Raw genomic sequence first — 18,761 nt, 5'->3', positions numbered from 1 at the left:
AACACGAAACATCCACGACAAAAACGACCTTAAAATCCTTCGACCAAAACATCGACGGCGTCAACGACAAATCTCTTGAACTCCGGCACCTTCCTACAAGATAACTCCATTGACGTAGCCGCCATCGAAGAAACAAAATTAAAATCCACTTCTCGCGCGCCCCGACTTACAAAATGTCACTTTCCTCCATAAGAGAGACCGACTAACAGCCGGTGGCGGTCTCCCTTTACCTCATCCACGACAGCATTCAATTTGAAGATATTAAAATCCCAATGCCTCATTCTGATATCACCGTATCAAATCCCGTCTGGGCCCGCTCACCGTAATCAACGTCTACATCTCGGCGACGAGGTCTTGCCCTCGCAACTAAGAGTTCAATATATATCGACTTTTACCAAACGACGACTCAATTGTTATTGGAGATTTCGACGCCCGCAAAAAAAGGCCGCAGTCTTCCCCTCCCCGATGCACGTGGCGACCTCATGGCCGGTATCTTGAAGGGCTCCCCTTATGGGGTACTCGATGAAAAGAATCAAACCAGAGTTCCGTCATCACCTTGCCCTTCAATAGTGTCAGGAAAACTCCTTTCATCAATCGACTGGCGAGTCTTTTTGAGGCCCTTGGAGCCGACCGCCCACCTATTGCGTTGACCCTCAATGCCGCCAAACATTCACAAACTCCTAAAAACCGTTGACTCGATGCTTTCGGTAAAGTCACGTAGAAGAGAAATAATAAAATAATAAAACAATAAAATTCTCACGACGTTGCGATTGCTAAACAAACAAGCAATCCTCAGCAGGTGTGAAATCCACAGCGAGAAGATTTTGAAAAAAAAGTGACGTTTTTTAATGATGATTGCAAATGTTGTGAGAATTATTTTAAAAAATATTTTTATTATTTTATTGTTTCCCTTCTACGTGGTGGTGACTTTACCGAGAGAACCAAGAATATGAATCCCTGCAGTCACGGAAGCTTTAAATCTACATTTAAATCCTAAAAACCGCTTGTATTACAACTTTAAAAAAGGAAACTGGCCACTTTTCACTTATGATTCAGAATAATTATTCACCGACAACATCAACCATAGCCACACATCCGCAAATAACTCTGAAAAGAATTTCAGAAACATCATCGCGACTACCACCAAGCACACCGTCGCTGGGGGGTTACTGCACGCAACACCTTCCCTGCCTCCCTAAACAAGCCTCAACGCTAATAAACCAACGGAACACCATTAGGACAAAAAATCCTACATCACCACAAATCCTCCCGGCCTTCAATATTGAAATCACAAAGCTAATCAATCAAGCCAAAACAGGGAACGCTGGCACGAGTTTGTAGAATCTTTTGACCACCGCCAAAACTCATCAAAACTTTGGAAGACCATCAAAGCCTTAGACGGACACTCCAAACCGCCAATTGCGCAACCACTTTCAACAACATATCCGATCTTGAAACTACTGGTACCAGTCATCGGCAAGTCCACTCAGCTCCACGTCCTCCTGTACCATGTCACTCCATCTCTTCTCTGGCCCGGGCTGCGCCTGTTTAGCCCCCTCTATCCGGCAGAACAAAAGCTGTTTAGGCATGCCGGACCACAGACACACACACACACACAAACTTACCCACTCACCCACCCACCCACTCACCCACCCACTCACCCACCAACCCACTCACCCACCCAACTAGTCACTCACCCACCCACCCACTCACCCACCCACTCAATCACCCACTCACCCACCCACCAACCCACTCACCCACCCAACTACTCATCCACCAACCCACTCACCCACTCACCCACTCACCCACCCACTCACCCACCAACCCACTCACCCACTCACTCACCCACTCACCCACCCACCCACTCACCCACTCACTCACCCAGTCACCCACCAACCCACTCACCCAACTACTCACCCACCCACTCACCCACTCACCCACCCACTCACTCACCCACTCACCCACCCACTCATCCACCCACTCACCCACCAACCCACTCACTCACCCACCTACTCACTCACTCAGCCCACCCACCCACCCACTCACTCACTCACCCACTCACCCACCCACTCACTCACCCACCCACGCACTCACCCAACTACTCACCCACCCACCCACCAACCCCCCCTCCCTCCGTGTCTCCTCACCAGGCGATCCAGCAGCTGCTGGAGCTGCCGCTGAACCTGGCCCTGGTGTCCCCGGCGCACACCCCCAACTGGGAGCTGGTGAGCGATGTGGTGAACGTGGTGAGCCGCGTCTACCGCTCACCCAAGCACTGCCGTTCGCGCTACGAGGCCGTTGTGGTGCCACGCGAGGAGGGCAAGGTGGGTGGCTGGGTGGGGGGGTGGGTGGGTAAGTGAGTGGGTGTGTGGGTGGCTAGTGGGGGGGTGGGTGGGTAAGTGGGTTGGTGGGTGGGTGAATGGGTGAGTGGGTAGGTTGGTGAGTGAGTGGGTGGGTTAGTGAGTGGGTGGCTGGGTGAGTGAGTGGGTGCATGGGTGAGTGGGTGGGTAGGTGAGTGGGTGGCTGCGTGGGTGAGTGAGTGCGGCGTGGATGGGTGGGTGGTTTGGTGAGTGGGTGGGTGAGTGAGTGGGTGGGTTAGTGAGTGGGTGAGTGGGTGGCTGGGTGGGGGGGTGGGTGGGTAAGTGGGTTGGTGGGTGGGTGAATGGGTGAATGGGTGAGTGGGTGGCTGGGTGAGTGGGTGAGCTGACTATCACCATGGTGACAGTGGTGGTGGTGACGGTGATGGTGAGCTGACTGTCACCGTGGTGACGGTGATGGTGGTGACGAGCTGACTGTCACCATGGTGACGGTGATGGTGAGCTGACTGTTACCATGGTGACGGTGGTGGTGAGCTGACTGTCACCATAGTGATGGTGAGCTGACGGTGATGGTGAGCTGACTGTCACCATGGTGACGGTGGTGGTGAGCTGACTGTCACCATAGTGATGGTGAGCTGACGGTGATGGTGAGCTGACTGTCACCATGGTGACGGTGATGGTGAGCTGACTGTCACCATGGTGATGGTGATGGTGGTGACGGTGGTGGTGGTGAGCTCACCATCACCATGGTGACGGTGGTGGTGAGCTGACTGTCACCATGGTGGTGGTGAGCTCACCATCACCATGGTGACGGTGGTGGTGAGCTGCTGACCGTCTTCGTGCCTTCAATGTCTCCCCCAGCTCCTCTACGACTTCCACCCCAAGAAGAAGCAGAAGACCAAAGGCGTCTACAAGGTGAGTGGCTGGTGAGCAAGCCGCTGGTGAGTGGGTGAGCGGGTGGGTGAGTGGGCGAGCGGGTGGGTGAGCGGGTGGGTGGGTGGGTGAGTGGGCGAGCGAGCCGCGGGTGAGCGGGTGAGTAGGCGAGTGAGCGGGTGAGCAGGTGAGCTAAGTGGGTCTCATGGTGGTGGTGGTGATTTTGATGGCGGCGATGATGATGGCGGCGATGATGATGGCTGTAGTGGGTCTCATGGTGGTGGTGATGATGATCATTTGACTGCTTCCCTCCCTCCCCCTCCCTCCCCCCCCTCCCCCCGTAGACGAAGAGCAGGCAGCCGCTGTGCACCAGCCAGATCTTGGCGCAGGATGAGCACACGGCTCAGACGGAGCTCTTCTCTGCCAAGTTTGAGCTGGCGCTGAGCAGCGCTGCCAAGCGCAGGATGTCACTCAAACCCGTGTGGGTGCCCGCACGCTCACCCACCCACTCACTCGCTCACCCACTCACTCACCCACTCACTTACTCACTCACCCACTCACTCACCGACCCACTCACTCACCCACTCACTTACTCATCCACTCACTCACCCACCCACTCACTCACCCACTTACTCACCCACCCACTCACTCACTCACTCACCCACTCACTTACTCACCCACTCACTCACCCACCCACCCACTCACCCACCCACTCACTCACCTGCCCACTCACTCACTCACCAACTCACCCGCCCACTCACCCACCCACTCACCTACCCACTCACCCACCCACCCACTCACCCACTCACTCACCCACTCACCCACCCGCCCACTCACTCACCCACTCACACACCCACTCACTCACCCACCCACCCACCCACTCACTCACTCAATCGCCCACCCACCCACACACTCACCCACCCACTCACTCACTCATCCACTCACCCACTCACCCACCCACTCACTCACTCATCCACTCACTCACCCGCCCACTCACTCACCCACCCACTCACTCACCCATTCACTCGCCCACCCACACACACACTCTTCCACCCACTCGCCCACCCACCCACACACACACTCTTCCACCCACTCACCCACCCACTCACTCACCCACTCACTCGCCTACCCACCCACCCACTCACTCACCCACTCACTCACTCACTCACCCACCCACTCACCTACCCACTCACCCACCCACCCACCCACTCACCCACCCACCCACCCACTCACTCACCCACTCACCCACCCACCCACTCACTCACCCACTCACCCACCCACTCACCCACCCACCCACTCACTCACTCATCCACTCACTCACCCGCCCACTCACCCACTCACCCGCCCACCCACCCACACACACACTCTTCCACCCACTCACCCACCCACTCACCCACCCACTCACTCGCCTACCCACCCACTCACTCACCCACTCACCCACTCACTCGCCCACTCACCCACTCACTCACCCACAAACTCACCCACCCACCCACTCATCCACTCACTCACCTGCCCCCTCTGACGTCGCGTGTGCGTGCGTGCACGTGCGTGTGTCTACGTGTGCGTGCGTGCGCGTGCGTGTGTCTACGTGTGTGTGTATGTGTGTCTGCGTGCAGGCGTGCGTGTGTCTGTGCATGTCTGTGTATCTGCGTGCGTGTGTCTGTGCATGTGTGTGTGTCTGCGTGCGTGTGTGTGTGTGTCTGTGCATGTGTGTGTGTCTGCGTGCGTGTGTCTGTGCATGTGTGTGTGTCTGCGTGCGTGTGCGTGTGTGTGTGTCTGTGCATGTGTGTGTGTCTGCGTGCGTGCGTGTGTGCGTCTGCGTGCGTGCGTGTTTGTGTCTGTGCATGTGTGTGTGTCTGCGTGCGTGTGTGTGTGTGTCTGCGTGCGTGTGTGTGACTTTGTGTGTGTGTGACTGTGTGTGTGTGTGCTGCGCTCTTTTCAGGTTGGGGACAAATCTCTTCCAGAAGAATCCCAAGCACGTGTCGGTGCTGTCGGAGAGGTGAGCACCCCACACCGCTGATGGTGATGATGGTGATGGTGTTGATGGTGTTGATGATGGTGTTGATGATGGTGTTGATGATGGTGTTGATGATGGTGTTGATGATGGTGTTGATGGTGTTGATGATGGTGTTGATGGTGTTGATGATGGTGTTGATGGTGTTGATGATGGTGTTGATGGTGTTGATGATGGTGTTGATGGTGTTGTTTATGGTGTTGATGTTGTTGATGGTGTTGTTGATGGTGTTGTTGATGGTTTTGATGTTGTTGATCGTGTTGATGGTGTTGATGCTATTGATAGTGTTGTTTATGGTGTTGATGTTGTTGATGTTGTTGATGTTGTTGATGGTATTGATAGTGTTGTTGATGTTGTTGATGGTGTTTTTGATGTTGTTGATGTTATTGATGGTGTTGTTGATGTTGTTGATGTTGTTGCAGCGGTAACAGCTACGAGACGCCGCTGTCACCTGTCCAGGTGGCAGCGCTCAGGGCGGAGAGAATCGCTAAGGAGAAGAAGCTGAGAGTGGGGGTGGGGGGGGAGAGTGGGGGGAGAGTGGGGGGAGGGTGGGGGGAGAGTGGGGGGAGAGTGGGGCGATGGTGGGTGACTAAGTGCGTGGGTGAGTGGTGGGTGAATGGGTGAACATGCAAACACACATGGCTCTGATAATAACAATATGATGCATTGTCTTCAATAACAATGTAACTATTACACTAGGATGCATTGTCTTTAATAACAATGTAACTGTAACAATATGATGCATTGTCTTTAATAACAATGTAACTATAACACTAGGATACATTGTCTTCAATAACAATGTAACTATTACAATAGGTTGCATTGTCTTCAATAACAATGTAACTATTACAATATGATGAATTGTCTTCAATAACAATGTAACTATAACAATATGATCCATTGTCTTCAATAACATTGTAACTATAACACTAGGATACATTGTCTTAAATAACAATGTAACTATAACAATATGATGAATTGTCTTCAATAACAATGTAACTATAACAATAGGATGCATTGCCTTTAATAACAATGTACAGTGAGGGATAAAAGTATTTGATCCCCTGCTGATTTTGTACGTTTGCCCACTGACAAAAAAATGGTCAGTCTATAATTTTAATGGTAGGTTTATTTGAACAGTGAGAGAGAGAATAACAACAACAAAATCCAGAAAAAAAGCATTTCAAAAATGTAATAAATGTATTTGCATTTTTATGAGGGAAATAAGTATTTGACCCCTCTGCAAAACATGACTTAGTACTTGGTGGCAAAACCCTTGTTGGCAATCACAGAGGTCAGATGTTTCTTGTAGTTGGCCACCAGATTTGCACACATCTCAGGAGGGATTTTGTGCCACTCCTCTTTGCAGATCTTCTCCAAGTCATTAAGGTTTCGAGGCTGACGTTTGGCAACTCGAACCTTCAGCTCCCTCCACAGATTTTCTATGGGATTAAGGTCTGGAGACTGGCTAGGCCACTCCAGGACCTTAATGTGCTTCTTCTTGAGCCACTCCTTTGTTGCCTTGGCCGTGTGTTTTGGGTCATTGTCATGCTGGAATACCCATCTACGACCCATTTTCAATGCCCTGGCTGAGGGAAGGAGGTTCTCACCCAAGATTTGACGGTACATGGCCCCGTCCATCGTCCCTTTGATGCAGTGAAGTTGTTCTGTCCCCTTAGCAGAAAAACACCCCCAAAGCATAATGTTTCCACCTCCATGTTTGACGGTGGGGATGGTGTCCTTGGGGTCATAGGCAGCATTCCTCCTCCTCCAAACACGGCGAGTTGAGTTGATGCCAAAGAGCTCCATTTTGGTCTCATCTTACCACAACTTTCACCCAGTTGTCCTCTGAATCATTCAGATGTTCATTGGCAAACTTCAGATGGTCATGTATATGTGCTTTCTTGAGCAGGGGGACTTTGCGGGCGATGCAGGATTTCCTTCACGGCGTAGTGTGTTACCAATTGTTTTCTTGGTGACTGTGGTCCCAGCTGCCTTGAGATCATTGACAAGATCCTCCCGTGTAGTTCTGGGCTGATTCCTCACCGTTCTCATGATCATTGCAACTCCACGAGGTGAGAACTTGCATGGAGCCCCAGGCCGAGGGAGATTGACAGTTCTTTTGTGTTTCTTCCATTTGCGAATAATCGCACCAACTGTTGTCACCTTCTCACCAAGCTGCTTGGCAATGGTCTTGTAGCCCATTCCAGCCTTGTGTAGGTCTACAATCTTGTCCCTGACATCCTTGGAGAGCTCTTTGGTCTTGGCCATGGTGGAGAGTTTGGAATCTGATTGATTGATTGCTTCTGTGGACAGGTGTCTTTTATACAGGTAACAAGCTGAGATTAGGAGCACTCCCTTTAAGAGTGTGGTCCTAATCGCAGCTCGTTACCTGTATAAAAGACACCTGGGAGCCAAAAATCTTTCTAATTGAGAGGGGGTGAAATACTTATTTCCCTCATTAAAATGCAAATTAATTTATAACATTATTAACATGCGTTTTTCTGGATTTTTTTGTTGTTTTTCTGTCTCTCACTGTTCAAATACACCTACCATTAAAATTATAGACTGATAATTTCTTTATCAGTGAGCAAACGTACAAAATCAGCAAGGAATCAAATACTTTTTTCCCTCACTGTACCTGTCACCGGATAAGTAAGAACTTGAGTGAAATAAAATTCCTTGGCTAAAAATCATTGCTAATCCCATTTTATAAGAATGCATTTTTCCTTGTGGGATGCTTTGGTCTCCAATTATATTCTACCAGGTTCAAAGCGTTTTTCCAAGATGCATTTTTGTTCATAGGTTGCATTGAGCAATTCACACAGTTTTCCTGTGCAGCAGAAGTGTTATTTTTACATCACCATAATGATTTAGAAATACAATACTATGTTACTTGATGATGATGACGACAATGTTGATATGCAGTATTTACTTTTTTTAATGGAAAATAATAAATAATAAAACTGGGACACGTTTATATATCATCATCGTCATCATCATCAGCCATGGTCAATGAATGGAGGCCAACCCACCACCTTTGACGATGCTACGATGTAATAATCCAACTATGACCTGCACACGAGCTGATTTCATTGCTCCATCTCCCAACTGATGCGTTACATTTTTTGACTGCCATGCCTGTTTACAATGGTTACTTTACAAATAATTCTGGTCCCACCATATGGTGTTGTTCAGGAGATTTATTTGCTAATTGACATTTTTTTGATCTCTCAGTTGTTCAGAAACAGCACTTGCATGTAACAACAATAATATATCTTCATCAACATCACGATACACTAAATATGGGCTTGGGTAAACAATGATCTTTTAATGATTTATATGTGCTGATCTCTCATTGCTTAGCTTATTGAAAATGTGGAGGAAGATATCGTATTATAGACCAAAAAATATCCATAATATACAATCACAAAGCAAACATTGTGCGTCATTGCCGAGTACATGATATGAACTGGATAATGCAATAATTGATTCACATTCTAATACATACGTGTGCACATCTGTTAATATTTTTTTCACCTTGCGCAACAAATACGTTACAAATGTGAAATTAAATTTAGTATGCGTGGAGAACGTCTTTCACACCGTACGTAGCCAACCGTGCTATAATCGGAGCTGCGACATGATTCCCTGATTGCATGTGCATCCATGTGTTGCTTTGTGCTCGGATTGCTTCTTTTTTCATCGTCAACAGTTACAACAATAAACGCACATCAGTGCTTTAATCAAGCATTCTTATTTTCAGTGGTCGTGGGTGCTGTGTCAAATTATTTCCATGCATTTAGGGCGATTTTAACTTGGGGACAAATGATCGGAGTAGGTTACATGTCAAGACGTTATGTAAAGACCGCGAGAGGTCACTTAGTATATCAACTAAATGTTGCAAATTCTTGGTTCTTTCGGTAAAGTCACGTAGAAGGGAAACAATCAAATAATAAAAATATAAAACAATAAAATTCTCGCTAGAAGGGAAACAATAAAATAATAAAAATATAAAATTCTCTATTATTTTATTGTCTTCCCTTCTACGTGGTGGTGACTTTACCGAAAGAACCAAGAATATGAATCCCTGCAGTCACGAAAGCTTTAAATCAACAATTTAAATGTTGCAAGTTTGACAAATGAAAGAAAGTAAATTGAGTTATGTAGAAAAAACAGCTTGCACAAGCTTCTGCCCACCCCCCACAGCACACAAATCCTCCCAATCCCCCCCCCCCACTTCTCCCTTTCCACCTCCCCACCATTATATAGCAGCCTATAAATGAAACATGCAAATAAAACAATATGCAGCAAAATCTTGGTTGCATGCTCGTTTCAAATTATTTGAATGATAAACAAAGCTTCGAGGGTTATTTTGCATTTTAGTAAATACCATAACCAAGTAAATGTGAAATAGAATTCAGAGTCAAATGACTTATCATCAAAGTCATTCTCTATCCGCTTCTGGAAGAAGGCCTTCCAATGTCCATCTCTCAATTGTCTTGCGAGTGATCAGAAACAATGATCAGGAACGGAACTCACAATGACAAATCAAATGTAACAATCGCACACGTTGGGAATTTCGCTGCGAGACAGAAAGCGGGACACAAAATGGATGGGCACAAGTGCGAGTAGAGCATATAAGTACAGTACAACAATGGATCCTTCAGCTGACCACCTTGCACCCCTGCAGCTGCCCATGCCAACCTGCTATGCGTGTGGTCAGCACTGCGCCAGCAACATCCAAGTTAAAACCTGATTATCTTCCAGGATTTGACTAGATCGGGTACATTCTGGGTTATTTGGGCATAGCTGCTGATGATGATGATGATTGAAAAGTTTTCATCCTGTGAACAAACGTAGCCCCCTATTATGGGAATGTGGAAATTTCACCTTGTTTGGTTGCTGGCATTGGTGATGAGAGTCACTCGATGCTTTTTACGTGAGCAAGAAAACACTTCGTATTTTTTTGACAAATTGTACGTGATTTAAATAATATGAACAAACTGCCTTGTATTCCTGGTTCTTTCGGTAAAGTCACCACCGCGTAGAAGAGACACAACAAAAACAGGTCCCTGCAGGGTGGGCTGGTAGGAACATTGGAATTTTGTGCAATTTGATGACATTGTTACTCTCAAATGTTGGGTGCAATAAGACATATCAAGTCTCTGCGCTGTCTATTGCTGATTTTACACCCAACAGCACGAGATTTCACTTCGTTAAAGTATTGAAAGGGGACGGACGGACGGACACATTAATCTATTGCAGGCTGGTACACTCAGTTTACAACTTCGTTCCTACCAGTATAATAAAAATATAAAACAATACAATCCTCATGACGTTTCGACTGCAACACAAGCAATCATCATCAGGTGTGAAAACCACAGCAAGAAATTTTGAAAAAAGTGGCGGTTATTTTTAACGTTAGCACCACGGAGAGCGATTTGGCAGTGATTCAGATGGACGAGTCCATCTATGTTCGGAAAAGAGGAGACGAAAATAATGGATGCGGTCTGAAAGTCACCGTAAACGTTAAAAACAAACGCAACTTTTTTCAAATTTTCTTGCTGTGGTTTTCACACCTGATGATGATTGCTTGTGTTGCAGTCGAAACTTCGTGATAATTTTATTGTTTTATATTTTTATTATTTTATTGTTTCCCTTCTACGTGGTGACTTTACCAAAAGAACCAAGAATATTAATCCCTGCAGTCACGAAAGCTTTAAATCAAAATGTAAACTGCCTTGTATTTGGTTTAACACGTGGTAGGCTTTCGTGACCAATATCATCCCATAATACAGCAAATCATCACTGGCCATTGGATCTGCATGATCGAACATCGGCGCTGAGGCGGCGGGAAGTGCGGCTGACACCGTTGTGAGAGGCGCAACCTGCGCAGGCAATGGCGGCTTACAACGGCCCGAGCCCAAAAAATACGCACATTTTTGAGCCGGCGGAAGGCGAGACAACGCATCGGCATTCGTGTGTTGTGCACCCCTACGGTAAGTGACATTGAAATCGTAGTCCTGAAGGACTTCGAGCCACCGAGAAAGCTGCCCGGACGGTTGGTCAACCCGCAGAGCGTACTGTAAAGCCGAATGATCAGATCGCACGGTAAAATGCTGACCATACAGGTACGGCCTGTATTGCTGAATAAAAAAAACAATGGCCAGCAGCTCACGTCTGGTCACACAGTATCTTTGTTCAGCAAGAGACAAGACTCTGCTACCATAGGCAACAACCCTTTCAATGCCATCAACTTTTTGGGACAGAACACCCCCAATCCCTGTATTGCTAGCGTCGGTGTCCAACACGAATGGCACGGAAAAATCGGGGTACGCAAGGGACGGTGCCGTCACGAGCGCATTCCGCAAGGAGTCGAACGCAGCCTGTTCTGCGTCCCCCCAATTAAAAACGCCACCCCTTTTGACGTAAGGGCGTGGAACGGCTTGGCAATCGTCGCGAAGCCAGCAACAAACTGGCGGTAGTACGACGCAAAACCAATAAAACTACGAACATCGCCCGCAGATGTAGGGGTCGGCCAATGTTGAACACATTTGGTTTTTTCAGGGTCGGTAGAGATGCCCGAGCGGTTAACTGTGCCCCAGATAGCGCACAGACTCACGCAGAAGGTGACACTTCTGCGGCTTGAATTTCAAGTTAGCAGCCCGCATTTTCAAGAAGACAGCACGCAACCGTTCGATGTGTTCGCCGAACGTGCGGCTAAAGACGATGACGTCGTCAAGATAAATGAGACATGAGTCCCACTGGAGCCCAGCGAGGACCAGCTCCATGAGCCTCTGGAACGTCGCTGGGGCCGAGTGGAGACCCATGGGCAATCTATTAAACTCGAAAAGGCCCTGTGGTGTCCGAAAAGCAGTCTTAGGTTTTGACGATTCGTCGAGGGGGAGTTGCCAAAACCCCGACAGAAGGTCCAAGGTGGAGAAATAGTGCGCCCCTGCCAGGGCATCCAATGACTCGTCCATACGAGGGAGAGGGTAGGCGTCCGCTACCGAGATTTTATTTAGGCGCCGAAAATCAACGCAAAAACGGAGACTGCCATTGTGCTTTTTGACCAGCACTATTGGAGCACCCCAGGGACTAGTGGAGGGAGAAATTATATCGGCCTTCAGCATGTCATCCACAGCCGATTTAACATGCTGTTTCTCCGCCGGGCTAAGCCGAAACGGGTTTTGTCGAATCGGGGCAGCGTCACCAGTATCAATGTGGTGACGCAGCAGCTTGGTGCAGCCAATATCAAATTTAGATTTACTGAAGACATCGGAAAATTCTCGCAGAAGAGCGCGCAATTTAATTCGCTGCGAATGAGACAGATCACCCGTGTCTGTGCAGAGCGCGTCCAACCATCTCTCATCCGATTCGGAAGGAGGTGGGACCTGCGGCGTGTCATGCACGTGTCCCACGACTCCGGTCCCCAACGGCACCGGGGTCACGTGAGTGAGCACAGTTCCTTGCGAAATGACGGTTGTGGACAATCCGACATTCAAAACCTGCAAGAACAGCTCCCTGTCGGCTGCTACGAGGGTCTGTGCAGCCACCAAATCTAACCCCTTAGCAGCTGCGTTTGAAGGCCCCAGCAAAATGCCATGTGCCAAGGCCTCCGGGGCTAGCGGCTTTTTAAGTTGCAAGGGCACGAGCATTTGTGTCCCTGGCGGAATGCGGACTGTGCTCGCGACAAACGCCTGCACCGAGGCACTAGCCATGCGCGGATGTGAGGGTGTGGGCAAGAACGCCATCCGTCGACCCGACGGGAGTTTGATGCAGCCTTGATCTACAAGGATCTTAATAGGCATTTTCGCGAGAAAATCAGTGCCTAACAAACACGGCACGGCAAGGGAAGAAGAGACCAAAATAGGCCCTGCCAATTTAATGTCTCCAATCGAAATTTGCGCCCGAATTTGCCCGATAATGCCCAGCGAACTGCCATTAGCGGCGAAACACGGGATAGAAACCCGTTCCAAGGGGCGGCATCGTACGGGCAGTATATTGTGAATCAAATCCGAAATGATCGTAGCTGACGCGCCAGTATCGACTAACACGCGAAATTCCACACCCTCGATTGATCCGACAACCACGGACGAACCTGCCGTCGCCGCGACTACCCTATGGGCCAACTCAGACCACTGCCCAGGTCTGAGTGGCCGCGAACAAACGCCAGAATACCCCCCATCACACGCCGAATCGCGAGCCCTTCTTATGGTGCGTTGCGGTGTGTATGGTGTGAATGAGGGCCGAGCGTGAGAGGCGTCGCGACTTGCCTGGTTTTGCCGCGATGCCGTGGACGTCCTGTAGTCCTGGCCCCGGGATGCGGAGGGGCGTTGTCGAGGCGCACGGCAGTCAGAGGAGATGTGGCCTCGTTGGCCACAGTTGAAGCACGTCACGTCGCCGCGTGGAGAAGGCCGTCCCCGCTGCTGGTCGTTGCGGCGACCAGCGTGGTCGGACGATCGCCGGCCCGTTGACCTGGTCGCCATGAAGGCCCGGTCGGGGGAGAACTCGGCGTCCCTGCTAGCAGGCTCCGACGTCGAAGCCGAGGCGGCGATGGTCGATTCCGTGTGGAGCAGCAGATGTGCGTGGATGCACCGAGCGGCTCGTAGCGAGCACATACTGTCGTCATCCACCACTTGAATGACGATGCGCAGCTCGCGCGCCAGCTCCAGCATCTTCTGGAGAATGATGGCGTCGATGGCCTCGTCGTCCATGCGAGGGTAACCCACTCTTGCCATCGCCAGTAGAGCGGTCCGGAATGCCAACGGAGACTCTTTAGGGCGGCGTCGCCTGTCGTAAAATCGGCTGTGGACGTCGGATGGAGGCCCGTAGACGTCGGACATCCGTCGTAGGGCCGATTGAAGAGTCGCCCTTTTATGCCTGGGGATGGTGAGGAGCGAGGCGAGAGCGTCGTCGTCCAGAGTGGCTGGTAGCGCTCGGAGCGCCTGTGCGTCCGACCAGCCCACCGTCTCTTGGTGGCTCAGGAAGCGACGCTGGAACACCGCCCAGTCGCCCCCTTCAGATGTGAATTCCCGGAAGATGGGCAGGCATTGTTGGAGGGCGGACGTCGTCTCCTCCTCAGCTTGCACCGTCTCGAGCCGGAGATTGGCGATTTCCCGGCCGATAGAGTCTACTGTACCGTGTCGGTACAGTGATGACGCGGCGTCTGCTGAGGAACTTGAATTCGCAGCGTCGCATGCTGATGACGTTGCGGGTTTTGATTGGCCCCCCGCGTTCCCAGGATGCCCCTGGCTTCCGCTTTCGGCGGGATCACGTGGTTCTCCGGCGGGAAAATCAAAATGTCCGCCCCGGCCGATGGCGGGAACGTCTGCTGGCGGTTGACTCGGCCTGCCCGCGACCTCCAAGTTGATCTCGAGAATGGAGGCCGCGGCATGTAGGAGTTGAGCGAGACGGCCGTGTGCTGCCCTGAGTCCGTTCCCCATTGCAGGGGGAGCGACCGGCTGCTCAACCGGTGGCTGGGCGGCCGTCAACGCGGCAGCATTTTCAGTGGAGCTGGCGGTGCTTGCAGGTGAGACAGCGTTTTCTTCGTTCTGGCTCCGCGCGTGGGCTGAACTTCTGGTTTCCATTTCCAACCACTCCTGACACCAGTTGTAGTGTTGTAAGGACGAGCAGACTTCTTAAGGAGGCACACTGTTTATTGTATTATTTCCTTATACAATGCTTAACACACACAGAGGGATATTCGGTCCCCTCATCCGATACCCTAGGGAGGTACAGCCTCTGGACTTGGCGGGACTCACACGTCTACTGCTAACCTCCTTGATACCTAAGGAGGTACAGCCTCCGGACTTGGCGGGACTCACACGTCTACCGCTAACCTCCTTGATACCTAAGGAGGTACAACCTCCGGACGTGGCGGGACTCACACGTCTACCGCTATCCTAGTCCTCCGGCTAGGACCTAGGGGAGGCTATCTGACCCACCGCTGGGCCGGTGGGTCCTGACCACTGGGTATGCCGAGCCTTAGCCCTTAGAAGGGCTGGGAGGCTGGTCCAGGGTCCTAGCTAGGCTTCAGCCTAGTCTTCTGTCTTCGTGCAGGGAGAGAACTCCCCGAGATCCGTTGGGTCACCTGTCTTATACCCCTTCGTGGCCAGGTAGAACCAATCAAACATTCCCACGTGGAACCGTCTGATTGGTTCGTACTAAACCCTGGCTACGATCCGTTTCACCTCCACTGACCCCAACCGTTGTACCCAGGGGTAATGCTGCACTGCCCCGGTGGCAATGCAGGTTACGCAACAGCGCGTAGTTAACACCTCTACATATATTTAAGTTTAAGTCATAGTTTCGCGGTAATTTTTTGAAGGTGGAGGGGTTACCAGCCCCTCTACCCATCCAGAGCCCCTGTTTAGCCCCTGTGGTGGTCACAGACACCATGAGGGGAGGAACCAATCGGAATTGGTCCTCCCCCCACAGCACTGTCCACGACAGAGTTGCCCGTCCGGCACCGTGAGGAGGTAGGGGGTTGAACACCATCACCACCATCATCACACCACTCACTTGAACATCACCATCACAACACTCACTTGAACATCATCACCATCACACACCACTCACTTGAACACCATCACCACCATCACACACCACTCACTTGAACACCATCACCACCGTCACACACCACTCACTTGAACACCATCACCACAATCACCATCACACACCACTCACTTGAACACCATCACCACCATCACACACCACTCACTTGAACCACCATCACACACCACTCACTTGAACCATCACCATCACCACCATCACAACACTCACTTGAACACCATCACACACCACTCACTTGAACATCACCACCATCACAACACTCACTTGAACATCATCACCATCACACACCACTCACTTGAACACCATCACCACCATCACACACCACTCACTTGAACACCATCACCACCGTCACACACCACTCACTTGAACACCATCACCACCATCACCACCATCACACACCACTCACTTGAACACCATCACCATCATCACACACCACTCACTTGAACCACCATCACACACCACTCACTTGAACACCATCACCACCGTCACACACCACTCACTTGAACACCATCACCACAATCACCATCACACACCACTCACTTGAACACCATCACCACCATCACACACCACTCACTTGAACCACCATCACACACCACTCACTTGAACCATCACCATCACCACCATCACAACACTCACTTGAACACCATCACACACCACTCACTTGAACATCACCACCATCACAACACTCACTTGAACATCATCACCATCACACACCACTCACTTGAACACCATCACCACCATCACACACCACTCACTTGAACACCATCACCACCGTCACACACCACTCACTTGAACACCATCACCACCATCACCACCATCACACACCACTCACTTGAACACCATCACCATCATCACACACCACTCACTTGAACCACCATCACACACCACTCACTTGAACCATCACCATCACAACACTCACTTGAACACCATCACACACCACTCACTGGAACATCACCACCATCACACACCACTCACTTGAACACCATCACACACCACTCGCTTGAACATCACCACCATCACCACCATCACACACCACCCACTTGAACACCATCACCATCACACACCACTCACCTGAACATCACCACCATCACCACCATCACACACCACTCACTTGAACCACCACCGCTGCGCCTGCAGAGTTTGCGTGCGGCCGATGCCGATGAGATGTCACCTCCGTACGACTCGCTGGCCGTCTTCGCGTACGAGGGCTCCGGCTCCGAGGCCGGCTCACTGAGCTCGCGAGCTCACTGAGCTCCTCACTGAACTCCTCACTGAGCTCCTCACTGAGCGGCTCCTCACCGTGGGACGCCGACCACAGCCACGGAGTCCTGGACACGTGGGGGCCGAACTTCTTCCACAATCTGTCGGACTTCCACAAGCTGGCGGACTTGTACGCTGGCGACTCAGACTGAGAACATCCACCACTACCACTACTACCACTATCACCACTACTACTACACTCACTACTACCACTGCAACTACCACTACCACCACTATCACCACTACACTCACCACTACTACTACCACTATCACCACTACCACCACTACTACCACTATCACCACTACTACCACTACTATTACACTCACCACTACTACCACTATTACCACTACCACTACACTCACCACTACTACTACCACTACCACCACTACTACCACTATCACCACTACTACCACTACTATTACACTCACCACTACTACCACCACTACTACCACTACAACTACACTCACCACTACTACTACCACCACCACTATTACCACTACTACCACTACCACCACTACTACCACTACTACTACCATCACTATCACCACTACCACCACTACCACCACACCCACCACTACCACCACTACCACCACACCCACCACTACCACCACACCCACCACTACCACCACACCCACCACTACCACCACTACTACCACTATCACCACTACTACCACTATTACCACCACACCCACCACTACCACCACTACTACCACTATCACCACTACTACCACTACTACTACCACTACTACCACTACCACCACTATCACCACTACCACCACTACCACCACACCCACCACTACCACCACTATCACCACACCCACCACTACCACCACACCCACCTCACGTCCTGCTGCTGCTGATGTTTCAGTTCTGTTTTTAATCCACCCTTGAGGACAAGAGCGTCGTTTGATTATCAAGGGCGTAGTTTAATTATTATAAATTAAAAACTTTAGCTTGATTGATCACTTGCGCTGCTGAGGAAGGACACCACCGTGACACTCGTCACGGAACAACAACACATCGTACGGTCCACACGATGTACCGCACAAGCAGCAGAGCAATCCCGTACCGTAATGCCGTACCACCGTGCTCTCACCCTTGCGGGGTAGGCAGAGACTGCTAGTCACGGTGGCTAGGAGATGAACCCACGACCTCCTGGTACGCAGGAGGTCGTGGGTTCACCTTGACACGGCCTCCTGCTGCTGCTGTATTTGGAGTTTGCGCGTCTCCCCATGGCAGTGCGAGTTTTCTCCTGGTGCTCCGGTGTTTTCCCCCGCTCCGCATTTAGAAACAACGTCTCTACGGGATGTTTATTTTTCGTGAGCATTTAGCTGCTGCTGTAAGTGTTCCACGCGTTGAGTTATCGCTTCTCTGTTTTTGTTATATACATGTGTACCCGGAAAAATAAAAAAATAAACGTTTCTCAGTATCGCGGTCACAGCGCGCGCCCCTTGTACCGCGATGTTCGCGAACGTCACCGACTCTAAACGGCGCTTTTTTTTCGCGCCCGTCCGTTTAAGAAGGGGGGGGTCAGGTCGTCGCGTCGAGTTTAAAATGTTTGTTCACGCACCGCCCCCCTCCGGTCCTTCACTCGAGGCTGAAGACGACCTAGGGGATCGATTTTCCGGAGCTCAGCCACGTGCAGCTCCGACCTCATCGAAACCGGTGATGTCAACAACGCCGAAAGTTGCGAAGGGCCGAGTTGACACTCGCGACG

The sequence above is a fragment of the Petromyzon marinus genome, unplaced genomic scaffold, assembly GCF_048934315.1.
Source record: "Petromyzon marinus isolate PM22_M1 ecotype Great Lakes invasive population unplaced genomic scaffold, UKy_Petmar_22M1.pri1.0 PM_G_Scaffold_11, whole genome shotgun sequence".
Classification (NCBI taxonomy): domain Eukaryota; kingdom Metazoa; phylum Chordata; class Hyperoartia; order Petromyzontiformes; family Petromyzontidae; genus Petromyzon; species Petromyzon marinus.
The sequence above is the reverse complement of the archived record's forward strand: the minus strand, read 5'-3'. Positions refer to the sequence as shown.